This window comes from Tenrec ecaudatus, chromosome 13 (assembly GCF_050624435.1).
Source record: "Tenrec ecaudatus isolate mTenEca1 chromosome 13, mTenEca1.hap1, whole genome shotgun sequence".
NCBI classification, from domain to species: domain Eukaryota; kingdom Metazoa; phylum Chordata; class Mammalia; order Afrosoricida; family Tenrecidae; genus Tenrec; species Tenrec ecaudatus.
In genome coordinates, this window is record NC_134542.1 from 103,740,124 (window position 1) to 103,756,536 (window position 16,413).

The 16,413-nt window shown below is 46.3% G+C and overlaps 1 protein-coding gene and 1 pseudogene across 6 annotated transcripts in view; one reads left to right on the forward strand and one right to left on the reverse strand.

The window, feature by feature from the left end:
• The window catches only part of BIN1 (bridging integrator 1), a 93,185-nt gene that overhangs the window by 49,259 nt on the left and 27,513 nt on the right, over positions 1 to 16,413 (reverse strand). The window lies entirely within an intron of this gene.
• Positions 6,097 to 7,268, forward strand: LOC142424745 (endoplasmic reticulum-Golgi intermediate compartment protein 2-like; annotated as a pseudogene).

Genomic DNA, 16,413 nt, shown 5'->3' on the forward strand with positions numbered 1-16,413 from the left:
CTCTGGGGTGGTCGTTTTCTTTTCTTGAAGCTCTTTGACCTACTATCTGCTTGTAGAATTCTAAAAGGCACACACTTTCTTCTTTCTGTTTTCCTTTTTCTAACCCCTGTCTGAGCTGATGAGTTTTCTGCTAGGATACATTTTTAGTGAACGTTCTAGGACATGTTCCTTAGTTTCTACAATATAATTGTACACATTTTAAAATTCTACTTCATTTTGCACATTTTATTGTTAAGCCCACCTCTTTCGCATTTAACTCTACGTTCTACCTTCTACCAAGCATTTAAGTACAATTCAGACAAGCTCTTTGCCAAGACATTTAAAAAAAATACCCAAAAATACTCTTCCTCTATTGTCCAGTCACATTTCAACTAAAGATTTCCCAGAAGTACATTTTACACCATATTTCTAGCAACGTTTTACTACGGATATCCTATGTATTGAATAAGGAAGACTGAAGAAAGCTCAGTGCATTGGGGCTATGGGGCTGGGGAACATTGGAAGCACCACGGACTGCCAAATGAACAGACAGATCTCACCTGGAAGAAGCACATCCAGAACAGTCCTCAGAAGCAAGGATGGTGAGACTTCATCTCATGTACTCAGGACAAGCTACCAAGAGAGGCCAGTCCCTGGAGAAAGACATCACGCTTGGTGAAGTGGAGGGGCAGTGAGAAAAGGCAGGCCCTCCGCGAGGCAGCTGCAACAATGGGCTTCACAATTGTGAAGCTGGCCCAGGACCAGGCAGTGTTTCATCCTGCTGTGCATAGGTCACTATGGGTCAGAACCGACCCAATGGCACCTAGCAACAGCAGCGTCGTGTGTATGCGCTAGATGACAGTGAAAACGACTTACTCTACAGCTCTCCCCACGTCATCTGAGCCCTCACCCGATTGACATCCATAATCCCACCAACAGCCTCTTTGAGGTAATAGGTCATAGAGGCCTTTCTTATTTGGTACCGTACCACTCTGCCGGCCGCCTGGTGGTGTAGTGGGTCCTGCAAGGTCAGTCGCCATTGGAACCCACCAGCTGCTCTGTGGCAGAAAACTGATCTTTCTGCCCCTGACAGGAGACCTGGAAGCCCACAGGAGCGGTCCTATTCCACCCGGGAAGGTCACTATGAGTCAGAATCGACTAGATGGTTTTGGTTAAAACAGTATCACGTTCTTCTGGTACCAAATTCTGTCTTAGTTATCTAGTTCTACTCTAACACAGCTCACAAGAAGATGGGAGTAACAAACAGAAATGTATGTTGTCATCACCTAGGAGGCTGGAAGTCCACAGTCAGAGGGCCAGCTCTGGTGGAAGGCTTTCTGTCGGCTCTGCCTCCCAGTTTCTTGGAGAGCTTTAAGTGGCTGGGCATCTGGTTTACCCCATTTCTCCTACTTTAGCGTTCTTGTTAACCTCCTTTAGAAAGAAATGAACCCAAGACATATCCTACCCTAATCCTGTCTCATTGACACAACAAAGACAACCTATGAGAAGCATCCTCCCCAAAACACATGATATTTTTTTTCAAAAGTATGTATTCATTTTTTTTTACATAAAACAAGGGTATCACCTTCAAAGTACTCTCCATTACACTTAATATATTCGTCAAGTCTGTGATTTAATTCTTGGAAACATTTATCAAACTCATCTGTTTGGATGGCTGACAGCAGTTCCCTTGTTTTTTTCTTCACCTCTCCTATGCTGTCAAATCGTGTCCCTCTGCATTCTTGGAAACAAAAAGAAGTCACACGGAGCAAGGTCAGGTGAGCACTGTGCATTGAGCAAGAGAGGAATGCTGTTTTATGCCCCAAAACTGGCGCACTGAGCAGGTGCATTGTCCTGGTGGCAAAACCAGTCCCCCATTTGTCACACACTGTTATGAATCTTCACAGAATCTCTAAATAGAAAGCTTGATTAACAGTCTGGCCTGGTGGAATGAACTCCAAATGCATTATGAGCTGACATTTTCGTTCATTCGGAAAGTTGACAGATGTCCACAGTGAGTTTGTCATCAATCAACCTTTCACCTTTTTTGAAACGAGAAAACCACCCACACACTTGAGTTTTTCCCATAGGGCTGTCCTTATAAGCTGTGTTCAACATCGCAACAGTTTCTGGGGCATTTTTACAAAGCAGGAAACAAAATTTCACAACCTCACACTGTTCTCTTAAAAGCCATCACAAAAAAATGAGGCTTGAGCAAAACTGCTTTTACGAAAAAAAATCACTTCGACCAGAGAGAACCTTTCTAGGCAATACAACTATGTGCGCTAACTCAGAACGAGTTGCTCGACGCTTGCCTAGTGGGGAAAAATATATATGAAAGCTCCGCTTCGCCAGCACGAGTCAAGGTTTTGGGGGTACCTCGTCGTATATAAGAGATTATGCCCAGAGGCACAGAGGTTGGGTTTCACAACACATATTCTAGGGGGGACAGAGTAAAATCCATAACATGTCTATTCAACTCAGCCTCCAGCAGACCACGCGACTCTCTTCTTCTCTGTAGCCACCTGGAGCTAGATCAGCGGTTGGCAGTCACAAACTTGGTAATCCACAACATCCTCCACTTCAGACCAGGCAGCTCCTCCTGCTCCTTTGGGTCTGATAATTCTCTGGAAACACCAACAGAGTGCATGGGAGACACCTTATCTACAATAATATAACTTTAATATGAATTAGACCTCAAATTCTGAGCACCAGTTTGCAGGAGGCTGCAGAAAACAATAAATTCTCCAAATCCATTTGCAGCGTGTCCACATGGATTGATCCTCCATCGAATTCCTTCTGATTATTAACCAGGACGTGCACAGGCTCATCCCCAGGAAGGGTGCATTAATTGACAGACATCATCGTACTGGGGTTGCACAGTCTTGAGCTGTGGCCTGATTGCCTTAGTCAGGAGGCCCGGGACCAATCCAGTAAATGCCTCTAACACAATGTACACGTCCCCCTCAAGGCCTGGTTCCTGATTCTATATTCCCTCTTAGAACTGTCATGTATTGCTCTGCTGCTGTGTTAGTCTGGTTAGACTAGAGAAGCAAATTCATAAACACGCAGGTGTGTATAAGAAAGAGCTTTATATAAATAGTAACTGTACGGTAAGAAAACATCCCAGCTCAGTCCAGATCAAGTCCATTAGGCCCTATGTCCAATACCAATCTAGAAAGTCCTCTTCAGACTCACGAGAGACATGCAGTGACATACATGCAATGATGTCGAATGCAGAAAAATCACAGGCCAGTGCGTGGAAAGTCTCGTGGATCCAGTAGCATTATCAGCATCTGAGTGCTGGCAGGGGTCTCTCCACGTGGCTCCTCCAGCTCAGGGCACTGGCGTAGTTCCATGTGTATTGTCAACTGCAATGTCTCCCAGGGAGTCAGCGTGTGTCGTGCCTTCACTGAGCTATTTATCTCCTTAGCGCCTCCAAATGCGGTCATCAAGCGCCACATGATTGACAGGCTAACCCCCACCCCTTCACTCTTAATCCTCTCAGATTGACAACAGATTATGTAACTGCCACCGCTATCAACCATGCTTTTGTGACAGTTTCCTTTGTCCTCCCACTACCAAGTCTCTCAAACCCTCAGGTGCCATTATGACCACCTGCTAATTGTCACCTCTTCCACATGGTGCCTTCATCTGGTCTTTTCTCTGGTTAACATATGTGACAACATATGTACAAATATGCATGATACAATGGATGTAAGGAATGTTATCAAAGCTGTCAGAGCCCCCAATAAAAGGATTTAAAAACTCAACACCTGCTTGAGGCTTAACATCCGGTCTCCAGGTGGTCGTCCTTGGCCTGCTCAATTCCCACTCATTAGCCTCAGATTTCCCCTTTTGTTTACGAAACACTGGAAGGGTAAAGAGTACAGTTTTCTTTTATGTCTCCAATTGGGTAAATAAAAGGCTGGCTACTTATATCAGCACTAAAACAATGTCTTGGAATGTAATTGGATTGTCAGGTCCAAGACACAGCGAGCCACAACTGTCCTCCGAAACCAGCCTAGGCCTGGGAGCCTTTCCTGAACAGATCACTCCTCCCCTGGGGCTGGAACCCAAACACTAGCCTGAAAAAGATCCTAATATCGTCCCTGCCCCTCCGCAATCTCCTTCCCTCTCACCTCCCAAATGCCTAAAATTCCAGCCCGGATCAGAAGATAAGCCTGTGGCAGGCAGCCAGGATGGGAACCCAGACAACCCAAGGCAGAGAGCACATCAACGCAGCAGCAGGGGTAAACGCGGAGGGAGGTTGGCAGGGGTGGGAAGGTAGTTGGACCCAGTTCCGGAGGCTTTAATGAGTTGGGCTAAGAGTAGAGAAGAGGTTGTTGGATGCTGTCAGGTCAGCAGTGTGAAACCTGGTGCCACGCCAATTTCACGATTATTGGTATGTTTGAGCCCATTGTTGCTGTCCCTGTCAATCCATCTCCTGGAAGGTCTTCCTGTTTTGGGGTTTTTTTTTGCAGCCCCTCCACTGTACCAAGTAAGATGTCCTTTTTCAAGGTCTAGTCCCTCCTGATAACGTGTCTAAAATCTGTTAAGCACAGTCTAAGGAGTATTTTGTCACAGTGGTAGTCTGGGTTGTCTAGAGAACCAAGACCAGTGAGACTCATATGTATAAGAAAGATCTTTAGATCAAGAAGTAATTTTATATCAAGAAGGCATCCCAGCACAGTCCAGCTTAAGTCCATGGGCCTGATGCTCGCTGGCGCCCTCTTCAGACTCCTGTAGCAGTAGGTCAATGACACAGAAAGGTGAAGATGGATACAGGAAGATCACAAGCAGTGTGTGATGAGTAGAGAGGATCCAAGATCAGTGGAAAACATGGCAGGGCACCAAGAATTCTTAGGGTTGATCAACCCGCACAGGGCCAACCCTGGAAGCAGGCACGGAATCCCAGAAAGCAGGAAATCAAACAAGCAGAGCAGGCGAAGTTCCCAGTTTCTGTCTTATTCAAAAAGGCCATATCCCCAAAGAGGCATCATCAGGCTGTAACCTGACCGACAAATGAGACTCCACCCCTACTCAACTGCAAGTTAACATAAAATCTAATCGCGCAGACACACTTCGCCTGGGATAAATTTGCTTTTCCTTATAACAGTCCATAGTATCTCAATATTAAATTATTCTGCAGTCTTTTTTATTCATTGTCCAGTTTCATGTGTATATGAAGTTATAGAAATTACCTCAGCTGTTCAGTGCTCCAAGCGCCATCTTTGTTCTGTAGTACTTTGACAGGATAGGACAGTTGTAATCATTCATCTTTGACTGCCCATCTTGCCTCAGTTTTATAAGTGTTCTCAAATCTGATGAGAATGAATGACCCGCAGATAAAGAAACTAAAGCTCTAAGACTTCATAGTTATGGAAGCAGACAGTTAGAATTTAATTTTGAGTCTACCGGTGGCTGTTAATGGATACCAAGTCATCTTCCGCAGGAGCCGTGAGAGGAATGGCGAGTGGAGTGTCATCACACAAAACGTGTGTGGGTTAAACAAGAGTTAGGAGAGAGCTTCTGGGTGGACCAGGACCACTGGACCCATGCTGGCATCCTCATTCCATACCCTACCATTATCCAGATCTCCACTTTACCTAGCCAACCTCTCACCTGAGCCCAAACTGCTCCATCCTGCATCCGCACTTGACTTTTGCTTACACACAGGCTCCTACACAGCAAATGCACAAGCTGAATTCTGACCCCTAGGCTGTAAGGGCAGGAGGTAGGGGTTCTAGCTCATTGTTGCTCACAGGGTTGGGACACTGGGGGTGAGCTGACCAAATTCCTTCAAAAGTCAGTCAATAAGGAGAGGCTACCAAGGCCCAAGATCAGACCACAGGTTGGGTATGAAACCAGGGATAGGCTGATCCAGCTCCCATGCTGTGCTCCATCCCTGGCCTGTCCCCTTAACCTCATGTTGGGCATTTGGCGGCATAGCAGATGCGATCTACGTGCTGCTCTGTGCCAGGCCCAGCTCCCTGCCTGCGGAAAGCCATGCAAATGGTGATGTCAGGGGGTGGACAGTAGCAAGTGGAAAACATGGTGGTTGGCTGGGTCCGTACCACAAATACATGAAGAAAGAAGAGGACGGTTTACTTGAAGATGAAGTGACTGAATCAGAAGAAAGCCTTACATTTGGTGAAAAGGTTGATTGATTTTCCAAAGGGTCCTGAGAGATAGGTAGACTGCAGCCAGTGGCAGTACAATTTCCCTAACAGCATTTACAATTATGTTTTTATAAATCATTACGGAATTTTCAGTGTATCGAGTTACATGGATGGAGCATGAACATGAAGTAGACCAGGATTGTCCTAGCACACTGAGAATCCATGTAGATATTGCGATTGCTACGAAGTGGCAGGGTGGTGGTATGTCAGTTGTATTGGAGCAGATGTATTGGATTTAGCAGAAACCATGATCACATCTGCAGATGGTCTAGTTTATGAGCCAGCAATATTTGATCTTCACCACAGCAAGGGGAGGGGCAATGAATGCTGTAGGTGATACTGGGCAAGCTGTGAGGAGAGCATTCACCTTAAGATGTGATATTGAAGTGCTTTGGGTGCATCAGCAGCATTTCCACCGCGGGAGGATGATTCATCACCGCCTCCAGAGGCATGCAGAATCTGAGGCCATCTATATGTCAATTAAGTAGAAGGGCATCTTCCTATGACTGTGGGGAAGGGAATTCCACATCCCCAAGGTCATGCTCACTTGGCAGCCCTTGTCAACCATGACGCTTACAACTTCTAGCATAGATATAAAATAGATTTGTCTTTTGGCAAGCTTGTGCTAGGAATTACGAATCCTTTAGCTAGAACGGAGAAGGTTACTGTAGATCACAAGCCAATGTTCTAATACTTAATTACAGTCATGCCAACAAAATTACATACACACAAAATTGCAGTTGTCACCCATCTGTTTTCTGTGACAGAAAGGGAGCATGTCGGTAACCATGCAGCTGGCAGCCATGGAGTCTCTGGGATATTTATGAAATAAAATCCCAGTTCCTAATGGCGACAGTCACTGAGGAGCATCCTCCACTCGGGCTGCTCTTTGCAAGACTCTTGAGTATTGTTGGAGGAATCTTTTCAACAACTGGCATACTCCGTGGAATTGGGAATTTGATTGCTGAAATAATTTCCTGTTGTTTCTGACTTGGAGCCCACAAACCGGTCCATTCTATGCCCTTGAAGGATGGCCTGAGACCTAAAGCCCTTTTCAAAACAATACAACATTATGTAATATATTCAAAGAAAAGAACATATGAATGAGAAGCATTCATAAGAAAAAAGGAAGGAATGAAGCAAGCAAACTAGCCCCAAACTGAAACCCTATATATGTTTTGTCTCTTACAAATGTCCTAGAAATTACGTTGCCAACAGTGACTGAATCCAACCGAAGTAGCGCTTCAAAGATGGCCCTGCTGGTATTACACAGCAAACCGGACATCCTAACTCAGACTTGGCTTCTGGGGGACAAAAAGCCTGAAGAAAAGGCGTGAAGCCACCTCTGAAGAAAAGGCATTGTTCAGTGCAAATGCTTGCTCCTTTTAGTTTTTAAAAGAAATGATGTGAGAATAAAATAGAGAAAGCCTATAGGGCAATGGTTCTCAACCTTCCTAATGCCGTGACCCTTTAATACAGTTCCTCGTGTTGTGGTGACCCCCCCAACCATAACATTATTTGTGTTGCTACTTCATAACTGTAATGTTGCTACTGTTATGAATCGAGTGACCCCTGGGAAAGGGTTGGTTGACCCCCATAGGGGTCGCGACCCACAGGTTGAGAACCGCTGCTATAAGGGAACACAAAGAGAGATGGTGAGCATGGGAGGGGTCAAGCAGAGATCCACCTGGAGGAAGAGCCTTCCAGGCAGAGAGCAAGCACAGTAAGTGCAAATGCCCTGAGGTAGAACTATAAACTGGGTCATCCATGTAACAGCGAGGGAACCAGTGTGGCTGCAGTGGGGCCGAGAGAGTGGGCGGACATGGAGGCTAGTCCGAAACACCAGATATCAAATTCCATACTGAGCTCTTAATGTGAGTAATCACCAATGCTTTCATTAACCTCACGCCAACAAATACGATGATTATCCCCATTTTGGAGACATTGATTCGGAAACTCCTGGAGTCAGACAGTCATCAGGTGGGGTGCTAGGATCCAGATCCCAAGTCTAACCAAGAGTCCAGGGCTACCGCTAAGCTAGCCTGCCCTGGCAGACAGGCCTAGACTATGCCCTGGAAGACGCCGGCTTCTGGGACCCAGCATGACATGTGAAGTGCCTGGTGGTACACACAGTTCATGTGTTCTAGATGCTAACAGAAAGGTTGGAGGCTTGAGCCCACCCACAGGCACCTCCGAAGAAAGGGCTGGTGATCAGCACTCTAAAAGTGAGCCTCAGAAACCTTACAGAGCTCATTTCTACTCTGGCACCAACAGAGTCCGAGTCAACGTGATGGCAAATGGAAGATAAATGGGAGGGAAAGAGCAGAGGGTGGTTTTTGTGTTAGTTTTTGTTTTTTAACTCCCACAGATTTTATTTATTTTAGCTTAGTTGGTCATCTTTTTTATTGTATTTTATTTATTTTTGACGGTTTTATTGGCGCTTCATCCACATATCATACAATTCAGTAGCTCAAATTATATCAAGAGCTGTACAATCAATTTTAGAACATTTTCTTCTTCCTTATACTCATTGCTATTAGTGTATTTTCTTTTCAATTTTGGCAAAAAATCTACACAACAAAACATTCTCCAATTCAAGAACATCTACATGTATCATTCAGGGCCACTGATTATACTCTTCACGTTTACCACCATTATGGATATCCCTCTCCAAATTGCTCCCCACCATTGACATAAACGCAATGCCCTCGAAGCTCTCTTCCTCTTTCATCCATAGTAACCACAGGTTGTTTGGTTTCTTTCTTTATTTTTTTCATTGATCATTTTATTGGGAGACTTACCAATCTTATAACAATCCATCATTCAATGGTATTAAGCACACTTGCACATATGTTGCCATCAACATTTCTAAAATATTTTCTTTCTACTTGAGCCCTTGGTATCAGCTCCTCTTTTTCCCCTTCCCTCCTCTACGCTCACACCCTTGTGAATCCTTTATCAATTATATATTATTGTTGTTATTTTACATCTTACACTGTCCATTGTCTCCCTTCACCCACATTTCTGGTGTTTGTCCCCCCTCGTGGAGGAGAGCTATATATCCAACCTGGTGATGAGGTTCCCCTTTCTCCATCCCACCCCCTAACATCCCCTTACCCTCATGATATTCCTACTCCCACTACTGTTCCTGAGGGGGATATCTGTCCTGAATTCCATGCATCAAGAGCTCTTATCTGTACCAATGTATGTACTCTGGTCTAGCCAGATTTGTAAGGTAGAACTGGATCATGATAGTGGGGGGGGGGGAGAGCATTCAGGAACTAGAGCAGTGGTTCTCAACCCCTTTGGGGGTCTAATGACCCTTTCACAGGGGTCACCTGATTCATAACAGCAGCAAAATTGCAGTTAAGAAGTAGCAATGAAAATAATTTTATGGTTGGGGAGGTCACCACAAGATGAGGAACTGTATGAAAGGGTAGTGGCATTAGGAAGGTTGAGAACCACTGAGCTAGAGGAATGGTGTCTGTTTCATTGGTGCTAGCCTGCATCCTTGTTGAATCATCCCTTCTTTGTAACTCTTCTGTGGGAGATGTCCAACAGTCTACAGATGGCCTTCGGGTCTCCACTCCAACCCCTTTTTTCACATTGATATAATTGTTTATTTGGGATCTTTTGATACCTGTTACTGATCCCATCAATACTCCATGATCACACAGGCTGGTGTGCTTCTTCCATGTGGGCTTATTTGCTTCTGAGCTAGATGGTCACTTGTTTAACTTCAAGCCTTTAAGACCACAGATGCTATATCTTTTGATAGCTGGGCACCGTCTGCTTTCTTCACATTTGTTTATGTACCCATTTATCTCCAGCAATCATGTTAGGAAGGTGAGTATGAAAGAACCAGTTTACTAGAACAAAGTGTTTTTGTGTTTAGGGAGGCCCTGAGTAGAAGCCCAAAGTCTGTCTTCTATCTTAATATTTAACATATAAATATATATATACATTGACCTCTATCCCTATCATTATAAATTAATATGCTTACATATATACATGGCTATAGTGATACCTCTAAAAATAGCCTTTGCCTCCTACTTCTTTCCTCTATTTCCTTTCACCTTCCTCCTATCCTACTATCAAGCTCACCCTCCATTCGGCTATCAGTAATTCCTCTTGGATATATTGCACTTGATCAAACATCACCACGCATTATAGACCCTCCTCACCATGAATTTTAGGTCTCTTGTTGTTCCCTTATGTCTGAGTTTGTTGGCTCCCAACTCCCTCTCCCTGACTCCTCCTCTCCCCTGTCACCCCAGGACCACAGGTCCCATTGTCTTCTCCTCAGGATTGTTTGTCCTACATAGGGGAAATCAAAACAAACAAACAAAAAACCAATAAATAGTTCCAGGTCTTCTTACCCACCTCCCCTAGTAGCTTTTTAATATAATATTCATATAGCATACACTGCCATAGTTAAATCACTTTTAAAAACAGTTATATGTGCATCATCACAATCAGCTCTAATGCTCCCTCCCCACTCCTGAGTGCACTGATTGAAGAGCAGAGTTTTTATCTGATTTAAGGCTCTTTAAAGAGGAGGACAGGCTGCAGGGAGCCCAGCAGTGTAGCAGGGGACTGGAGGGACTAAAATGGGAGGCCCCGGGGCAGCAACAAAAGAAATCACGAGAAGTGGGGTGCTGTAGAGAGGAGTGAAGGGCCCCTAGGGTGTTCCTGTCTTGGATACTGTCTGGGTGGAGCACTGAGGAGGGCACAGCTCCACAGGCATGTCTGTGTCCCACGTCAGCTAATCCTCCGACCACCTGTTCAGAGATGTCAGCAGGCTAGCACCAGGACTAGGAGGCTCCAAGCCCACCACCTGTCTCCTCCACACAAGTGTGGATGCTATTCTCGGCCCGGACACAGGCCATCAACACAGGGTGAAATCTCAGTTCATGCAGTGTGTGGGCTGCCCACCCTTCTTCATCTGTTTCCTAAGACTGGTGCTTGGAATAGCCTCTGCAGGGTAGAGCGGAGCATGGGCCTGCCCACATCCAGGCCAGAGTGCTCAGGGGGCCGGGAGGGGCAGGGCAGAGACACAGGCAACCTCCCCACAGTCCTTCTGAAGCCGTGTTTCCCTAGCACCACTTCCTCCAGGCAGCCTCCTTCAGGACACCTCAGTCCTCTGCATGTTGCTACTAAATGACAGTTTGAATCCACCTACAGGTACCTTAGAAAAAATCCTAGCCATCCGCTTCTGAGATCACAGCTACTTAAGCCACAGGGAGCAGTTGTCCTCTGACACACGTGCGATGGCTGATGGTAGCTGGTTTGGGGTTTGTTCCTATCTAGAAAGTTCGACCTAACCCTGTAACCCCAAATCCTCACAACTGGACCCAACAGCAACATCAGGGCAATGAAAGGCTGCAGTGGTCATGGATTTCATGTCGCTTGCCTACAATCATCGCCCATGGAAGCATCTGGCAGGGATGGATGCTGGGCAATGATTGAGGCAGACCAGCGGGAGCAAATGCATGGAGTCACAGGGTTAGTGAAGAATATCAACAACTTCCCACTGCCTGCCTGCAGAGTGATTGAATCTGTGTTGTAAGAAATACGAGCAGAATGCTTCTTGGAAGTGAGGATGACCAGACCTAGGTTCCCACATGAGGGGGATTCGAAAAGCTCATGGAAAAACATGTGATTGCTATTATTTTTGTTATTTTTATAAGCCAAAGGGGTGTATACCCACAGTCAGTCCATTTTCAAAATGCTCACCCAGTCTTAGCACAGACCTGCCGGCCATGACATGCCCCTAGTGCCCCAGACCTCTTCTCTGCTCTGTGCTAAGGGTGTCTCCACCCCCGTATCACTCTTAGATGGGAAAAGAGGCAGGTCTGGGTGGCTCGTTGTCCACAGCACAACAGGACGGGGCCCATTCCCTATGCTGGTCCACTGCATTTCCTTCTCCTCCCCTTCCACAGTTCAGGCTGGAGGGAAGTTGGGAAGAGGCAGGATGGGGAGGGGGTAAGAACGGGAAGGAGGTGGGATAGGTAGGAGAAGGAAGCGGGGGTGGTTCTAAATGGCATTGGGCTCCCCAGAATATGAGGGGGCTTCAAAGTTAAATGCAAAGATAATGAGTATTTTCCCACTAACCAATTTTTACAGCGCCTCCAATTCAATCTTGCATATGCGTTTCAAATCCTATAGAAGAACTTCAATACCGAGCACCCGGTTCGCAGAAGGCTATGGCTGCCAAAGAAATTCCAAGACTTCATTTGCAGAAGCCCCACGTGGAGGAAGCCTCTGTTGAATTCCTTCTGACCATTAACCAGGGGCGCAAACAGTCTGCACCTCAGGTCGAGGACACTGAAAAGTGGATGACCTCCACCCTCTCCTCAGCCAGCACACAGAGGGGCTGACTTCGGCTTCGTGAGGGAGGCTGCCATACTGGAGCTCATACCTTCGTCATGAGTCATGCCTGGATCAATCTTGTAAGACCCTCTGTCTAACATAATGGATGTGTCCTAGCCAGGATCCTGTTCCTGCTTCTGCAGTCCCATTTGTAACCGATGTAGTCATCCGTCATCAGTCACGCTTCAGTGACAGTTTCATTTGCCCTCACGTATCACTGAGTCTCAGTGAAACCAGGCATGTCATTTTGGATTCATGCTAATGGTCTCCCTCATCTGGATGATGTGTCTTTATCTTGTCTTTGTCCTGTTTAAGACTTAACAGGGTGCGATGTAGCACCGATGAAGAATACAGCTTTCCTCCAGTTCCTAAATGCTTCCTCCCACCAACTACCATGATCCGAATTCTACCTTGCAAGTCTGGATAGAGCAGAGGATGTACACTGGTGCAGATAGGAGCTGGAGGCACAGGGAATCCAGGGCGGATGATACCTCCAGGACCAGGGGTGTGAGGGGCGATACTGGGAGGGTAGAGGGAGAGTGGGTTGGAAAGAGGGAACCGATTGCAAGGATCTACATGTGACCTCCTCCCTGGGGGACGGACAACAGAAAAGGGGGTGAAGGAAGACGTTGGACAGGGAAAGATACGACAAAATAATAATTTATGAATTATCAAGGGCTCATGAAAGAGGGGGAGCGGGGAGGGAGGGGGAAAAAAGAGGACCTGATGCTAAGGGCTTAAGTGGAGAGCAAATGCTTTGAAAATGATTAGGGCAAAGAATGTACAGAGGTGCTTTACACAATTGATGTATGTATGGATTGTGATAAGAGTTGTATGAGTCCCTAATAAAATGCTTTTTAAAAAAGACAATACATGTTCCTCTAAAATTATATTTGAGATTTGGGGTCTACTGTATACCCTAACATAATACTAACCTCATGCCTGGGGGTATAAACCTACTTGGGAATGGGTCGGTGTCCCTTTCATAGGGCAGGGTTATTGTAGAGTGTGTCTTGAGTCCACCTCCTCCGAAATATGGTTGTCCTTCTTGTTAGGTGCCGATGAGTCAGTTGCAACTCATAGCCACCCAATGGCAACAGAACCAAACACTGGCCGGCCCTGTACCATCCTCCACAATTGTTCTTAGGTGTCAGCCCAATGTTGCAGCCACTGTGCCCAACCATCTCGTGGAGGGCCATCCTCTTTGTACCTGCCCCTCCACTTGACCAAGCAGGATGTCCTTCTCCAGGGACTGGTCTCTCCTGACAACATGCCCAAAGTACGTGAGAAGAAGTCTCCCAAACCTTAATTCTTTTTTTAAATCATTTTTATTGGGGGCTTGTACAACTCTTTCTACAATTCATACATACATCCATGTGTCAAGCACATTTGTACATTTGTTGCCATCATCCTTCTCAAAATAGTTGCTTTCTCCTTGAGCCCCTGGCATCAGCTCCTCATTTTACCCCTCCCTTCCTGCTCCCGCTTCCCTCATGACCCTAGATAATTTATAAATTATTATTATTTTGTCCTATCTTACACTGTCCGATGTCTCCAGCCTTGCTTCTAAAAGCATTCTGGCTGTATTTCTTCCAGGACAAATGTTTGTTCTTCTGGCAGTCCATACTACTTTCAATATTCTTCACCATAACTGAAATCCCTTGATTCTTCTTCAGTCTTCCTTATTCAATGCCCAATTTCCACATGCACATGAGGCGATTGAAAATCTCATGACTTGGATCAGGCGCGCCTTCGTCCTCAGTGTACCATCCTTGCTTCTCAACACGGTAAAGCGGTCTCGTTGGGCAGATTTACCCAGCGCAATGAGTCATTTGATCTTGTGACTGCTACTTCCATGTGTTGATTGCGGATCCCAAACAAAACCCTTGACAACCCCAGTCTTTTCTGTTTATCAAGTCGTTACCTATTGGTTCCGTTTTGAGGATTTTTGTTTTTGAAATATAAAGGAGGTTAAAGAAGCACTTGAAGGGGGTGGGGGGGGCATCAGACAGGTGCTAAGTCACATGGAGCTTTCCAAGAAAGCAGGAAGCAGAAGCTGAAGGACTTTCTCCCTATAGCGAGAGGTCTAAATGAAAACTTCTAGCTACCTGAATGGTGGAAAAACATACTGCTGTTTGGGGTGTATTACAGCTTAAATTCTGAGCACCCAGTTTGCAGAAGGCTGTGAATGACCGTGAAAGCCCAGAATCAATTTTCAGAGTCCAAACATGGATCAAGTCTCCATTGAATTCTTTCTGATTATGAACCAGGGACATTAATGAAGTCTTGTCCTCAGGGAAAGTGCATTGGAAAGTGGGTTACTTCCACCTGGTGGCGAACCCAGGTAAGTAAGGGCCATCTCCACTAAAGCCTCGCCTGGGTGAGTCCTTGATGGAGAGCACCTTACTGAGTCCCATTGTCATGGTCATGCCCAGACTGCCTTGGTCAGAAGGCCCTGGACGAATCGTGTAAGCTCTTACTGTCTAACAGAATACACGTGTGCCAATCATGTCCCCTTCCCATTTCTGTCGTCCCACTTTAACTGTAATAGATTGACCTGCCGCCAATCATGCTTTAGGGGCAGTTTTCTTATTAAGTCTGTGTATCTCGGCAAACCCTCGGACGCCATCATGGTCTCAGGTTAATGGCCTCTCTCATCCAGGTGATGTGTCTTTTGTCATTTGCCAAAACACCACACTCCCTGCCATCGGTTGATGCTGACTCACAGTGAGTGACCCTACAGGACAGAGTAAAACTGTCCCTGAGGGTTTCCGAAACTGTATCTGGTTACAGAAGTAGAAGCCTCATCTTGCTCCCGCAGAGCAGCTCATGGTTTCAAACTGCGGACTTGCGGACCACAGTCCGATGTGCAACCACTGTGCCGCCAGGGCTCCTGTTTAAGCCTTAATAAATGTTTTTTTGAAATTATGTTTGAAATGCAGGCTCTCCTTCGTGCCAGTAACCGTTAAAAGGCATCCACGGGGGTATTTGTGCGACAGCAGCATTAGAAAACTAAGACTAAACGTCGCCGTCTGGCCTGTCCCTGCCTCTGGCTGACAGAATCCATGTCCAGGAGAGAGGAGGGACTTCTTGCTGTTAACCTTAACCCTAAGTCCTGCTATGATTGTGTCCCCTCTAGCCTCGGCTTATCACCTGAGGTTTGTGGAGGAGACTTGGATGTGCTGAGTGAGGGTTGGGCACCTGGGAGAGGGCTCCAAGCTCAATGCTCCCCAGGATCATGGGAAGGCAGGGCCGGAAGTGCCTCGACTTGGTCTTCGCCTCCTGCCTTCTGCTGTAGAGCTGCCAAGGGCCGCCCTTGCCATGCCCCTCGGGGGCTGAGCCTGGTGGTGCACAGCCTCTAGGCAGAAGGTGGACAGGGCTGTTTCTGCCACGCTGGGCAATGAGCGGGGCATGAAGCAGCCTGAGTCTTTTACTGAGGTGACCCAGAGAGGACTGACACCTGCCGTGGTCACCTATCGTATTAGGCAGGGCAGGATTGCTCCAGAAATGCCAAGTAGCCTCGGGGGAGCCATGGACCATTATGAACTGACCAATCCCGTAAGCCCCTCTGTCTCGCCTCACGTACATGTCCCAATCCCAGTCCTACTCCCGCGTCTACAGGCCCACTTGGAATGGTCATGTATTGATCTGAACCCATCATGCTTTTGTGCGTTTCCTTTGACCTCCCATGCCCTTTTCAAATCTAGCTCAGCAAAAAACCTTTGGATACTATTCTGACCTCATGCTAAAAGGGCTCCCTCATCCCGGGAGATGTGCCTTTGCCTTTGCCCCATGTTAGACTTAATAAATGTTCTCTTTATATTACGTTTGAGATGGGATGTCTGCTCCGCACTCTAAAACAAAGGGCATAGTCAACGGG